The following is a 4,937-nucleotide window of genomic DNA, read 5'->3' on the forward strand; positions in this document are numbered from 1 at the left end:
TCAGGCAGGCGCTGTCACACATATATGTCATACATATCCAGGTCATTCTGAAGCTGTGGAAAAAAACATTTAGGCCCCCTGCTGCACTGCTCTTTGGTCACTGATGGCATTTTTGCCCCATGATTCAGCCTTAGGGGTGATGCTTGCTCAGTTGCTTTCTTTTCCTTTTCTCTTTTTCTCTCTTTGATTGTTCCAATTTTTTTCCCCTAGTGAACTGTACAAAGCCTGTGAGGATACATGTAAGCTACAGCAATTTAATGTGACGATTTGCCGTTAAATGCAAAATTGGTGGAACCGATATAATGGCATATTTGTAAATGCCTACTTTGGTTAAAGGAGTAGTTCATCCAAAAGTTAAATTCTGCCATAAGTTGCTTTTTCCAGTGAGTCAACAGTGACCAAGTTCCAAAAATGTAAAAAAAAGAAAAAAAAAGAAAAAAAAAAAAAAAGAAAAAAGTAGTTCACATAACTATTCCAAGTATTCAAAGCCATTAGTAATGTGTGATGGACAGACCAACATCCTTATTTGCTGAAAACACTTCTGGTTGACAGGATTGATCATATGACATAAAAAACAATGACATCAAAATAAGGTCTGATATTTAAGCATAGGCCTATGTGACTGCAAATGTGATCTGAGAATGGTGATGAATGAAAATAGTCATTTGTGGTGCATTTTTTGGAGCTTGGCAGTAAGAGTCAACATCACTTACAGTTTTTGGATACAGCAGCCCGATCGTTCTACAAAACATGATGGCAAAGTGGGGTTTTAGACACTGTCAACATAAATCATTCTAAGGCGATTTTATATGGAAAGAACAGTGCTCGAATTGAATCAAGTCTTATGGGGGGTCTGAATAGACAAAAATAACATGTCATTTACTAGAGGTTCTTGCTGCAGTAATACATTTAAATTATTAAAAAATGGTTTGAATGAATGATTCAATGACTCACTCATAAAGACTTCACTTATTTCATTACTGGATGAATCAGCTTTTTACTCAAATCTCTTGAATGATTCAATGACAAACACATTTTTTAACAGTCACTTTTCACCACCTACTGGTGTAATGTAATTGATACAATCTCTATTTGTGTCAACATACAGAAGGAGACAACAGGTAACTCAAGTGCACTGGTAGTTTATTTGCAGGTAGCAGAGAGCAAGCAGGAGAAACAGGTGAGTGTTCAATAAATGGCATGTTAAGCCGAGTTCAGACTGCACGATTTTCAAAGTAGTCGGGGTCACTGTTTTTTCACACTGCATGACTATCTTGGCCAGCTTTCAGTCGCTGCTGTGTTCACACTGCAGGATGGATCAGCGACAGAAGGTTTCACACTGCATGACTTTACAATTGGAAAAATCGCCAACAACTCTGTCTGGCACGTAAACTACGTTTCACAACCAAAAACACGCAAGATGTGACAAGGAAACAACGTGATATCACGTGTGCAAGAACTCCGGTCTTGCATGCATGATATCGCATTGTTTTCTTGTCACATCTCGCGTGAGACTGGGATTATTATTAAAAATGGTATCCCGCAAGAAGCTTGCAATACGAATTGCCTGTGCGCTGACTTGGAGCGAAAACAAGAAAAAGAAAAGAAGAATATGTTGGGGAGACACGAGGAACAAGGATTGTGTGTTCTGCAACGAGAGTGATCTATAACTCCTCCCTGAACTCCCCGCTGCTTTGTATCTTGCCCTCTCATTGGCGGTCGGTCATCGCCGATGTAGTTTTCAGTCAGAACGCTTTACACAGCAGGATTTTGAATCGCCGACAGGTCCAGATATTTAGCATGCCAAATATCTCACGGACGTCAGCGATTCTCTCAGATCACTTTGCTCATTCACACTGCGTGATTGTCACTCGCATGAACAAGCACAGATTTGCCTGTGATTTTGGGCATTTGTCAGCAATTTCTCAACCTGTCGGCAAGCCAAAATCGGGGCTAAAATTGTGCAGTTTGAACTCGGCTTTAGGCAGACTTGGCTTATGTGGTCATAGTCTTTGTGTCTTTGCAGGTATTGAAGATGACAGATGACAGAGGCTGAAAACAGAACAGAATCTCAACAGGTGAGTAGATCAGGTAGGTATTCAATTCATTTATTTATATAGCGCTTTTCACAATACATATTTCAAAGCAGCTTTTCGGGAAATGCAGGTCAACATTACAAATTTAGAGTGATTGGTTTTCAGAGGGGACTGTGTCCAAATTATGTAACTTCAGATATACAAATAATGCATTTAGCTAACAATGTATTAATTTAAACCATGTGTTAATGTGATGTAGAAACAATGAGCTCATTAAAGTAATTAATACATGTTAAAAAATGATTAGGATATATAGCAATATTTGAATGGTGCATGTTGATCCAGAGTTTGTGTCATCTGAAGTCCTCACAGAGGTTGGGGTCATCTTTTCACGGGTGGTGATCATCTGAAGTCATCTGAAGAGGCTGGAACCAAACTGAAGCTGATGTACTCTAGTCACCTTGGGACGGGCATCCTGAGGTGAAACAGAAAAGCAAATGGAGAATAATTAGCATAGCTGCTGTTCATAACATTAAAGCAAAGATAGTAATGTGCAATTGATCTGATATGCACTGTGTGAATGCTTGGCTAAAGAGATGAGTCTTTAATCTAGATTTAAACTAGGTGAGTGAGTCTGAGCCCTGAACAGTATCAGGAAGGCTATTCCAGAGTTTAGGAGCCAAATGTGAAAACGCTTTCCCTACTTTAGTGAACTTAGATATCCTAGGTACAACCAGAAGTCTAGAGTTTTTGTGATCTTAAAGAGCGTGATGGATTGTAGGGCGATAGAAGATTGTTTAAGGAGCTAAACCATTTAGTGCCTTATAGGTCAGTAACAATACTTTATAACTGATATGGAACTTAATGGGTAACCAGTGTGGAGATGATAAAATTAGTGTTATATGATCATATTTTCTTGACCTGGTAAGAACTCTAGCAGCTGCATTTTGGACTAATTGTTACTTGTTTATTGAGGATGCAGGACAACCACCTAGTAATGCATTACAGTAATCTAGTCTAGACGTTATGAATACATGAACTCATTTTTCTGCATCAGAAACATAACATGTTCCGTAGCTTAGCGATGTTTCTGAGGTAGAAAGAAAGCCGTTTTTGTAACATGAAATATGATTTTCAAAGGGACAAGTTGCTATAACACCCAGGTCTTTAACTGTAGAGGATGAATAATAATACCTCAGTCTTGTCTGAATAGAAGAAAATTACTGGTCATACAATTTTTATATCTGTAACCCAATCATCTCACAAGGGATGAGGAGAACTCCAAAAGGGCAACAATCACAGTGTGTTTCTTTTCAAATATAACAAAGTTTATACAGCATTCAAAAGTAGCACCACAAGGAATCAAAATGGCAAAGAGACAAAAAAAAAAAAAAATAATAAATAAATAAAACTCACTCACCATTACAGACAGAGTTCCCAATCATATTCCATGGCAATTGCTCTGCAAATAAGTGCACACTCAATCACAAATAAAACAAACACCATTTCACTCCACACTCCAAAGCAAAAGTAAATCATGACAAACCACTACAATTTGTTTCCCACACCTTAACATACTATATAAGAAAAGGGGAACCCCATGGTCATTTGTAGGTCCAAGACACAAAAACAAAAACACAAAACACAATCTCCAAAATAAATCACTTTGCCACTTCAACAGACAAGTCCCAGTTCAACATTTAAGTCATCTCACAAACACCCATTAAGCCACCAATACTTTCAATAAAAGTAAACATGCATCATCTGTTAAAAAAAAAAAAAAAAAAAAGACAAATTGATGATTGCCCTATACAATATTTAAAAGAATAAAAACACTTAAAACAATTAAACATACAACATACAAATTACAATATAAAAAGCTTAGAACCAAATCTCCCCACTCAATTCAATATAGATCAGTACCCGTATTCTTAACTATATCTGTTTAATTCTCTGAGGCACCAATCAACACAATTCCCATGAGGACAGTAAAATAGAAAGCAAGTACAGATGATAAAACTTGACACTATAGTAATCATAAATCACAACCCTTACCTTCACAAATTCAGTTCTATGCTGCTATGCTGTTCATTAATCAACTGGTCATTTCATCTGCTATTACACAGCCTTGAAAACACCACACAGCTTCTCCTGCTTAGCACATGGTACCACAAAGAGGAAATATAAAAAATATTGGTTTCCTTTTATAGTGTCTTGACTCCTGGGATTTGTAGTCCTACACTTTCTACCCCATTACATATCTTTAACACACTCTGCCAATTTGGATAATTTAGAGATTTCATCTGGTCGTGTTGAAATATAACTGACTGTCATCGGCATAGCAGTGGAAACTAATTCCATGTTTTCTTATAATATTAAAAAGTGGCAGCATATATATTGAAAATAGCAGATGGCCTAACACAGATCCTTGCGGCACTCCATAGTTTACTGATGTTATCTTAGATTTTTCCCTGTTTAAATATACAAAATGGTAACGGTCTGATAGGTATGACCTAAACCACCTTAATGCCTGTCCTTGAACATTATTGTAATTTTGTAGTCGATCTAAGAGTATTTTATGATCTATAATGTCAAACGCAGCACTGAGATCAAGTAACACTAGTATTGAGATACGACCTTGGTCAGAAGCTAGAAGTAAGTCATTTGTAATTTTAACTGAATCCTGACTAAAATTTTTCATAGATATCTTTTTTTTTTTTTGCAAGAACGATACAATTGCTAATACATTTGGATCTAATTGTGGTTTCAAAATGAGAGTGTTAATAACTGCCAGCTTGAACGGTCTTGGGACATGACCCAGAGATAAAGACGAGTTAATAATATTTAGAAGAGGCTCTTCTGCTACAGGTAACAATTCTTTCAGTTGGCATCCAGAGGGCT

At 37.0% G+C, this 4,937-nt stretch overlaps 1 long non-coding RNA gene across 1 annotated transcript; it reads right to left on the reverse strand.

Moving 5' to 3' along the window:
• Window positions 1-1,979: 1,979 nt before the first annotated feature.
• Window positions 1,980-4,330, reverse strand: LOC125258985. The gene is made up of 3 exons (XR_007182706.1): window positions 4,092-4,330; window positions 3,457-3,498; window positions 1,980-2,511 (listed from the first exon to the last, which is right to left on the reverse strand). It is a non-coding gene; the product is annotated as an uncharacterized LOC125258985 (long non-coding RNA).
• Window positions 4,331-4,937: the final 607 nt, after the last annotated feature.

This window comes from Megalobrama amblycephala, linkage group LG23 (assembly GCF_018812025.1).
Source record: "Megalobrama amblycephala isolate DHTTF-2021 linkage group LG23, ASM1881202v1, whole genome shotgun sequence".
NCBI lineage: Eukaryota > Metazoa > Chordata > Actinopteri > Cypriniformes > Xenocyprididae > Megalobrama > Megalobrama amblycephala.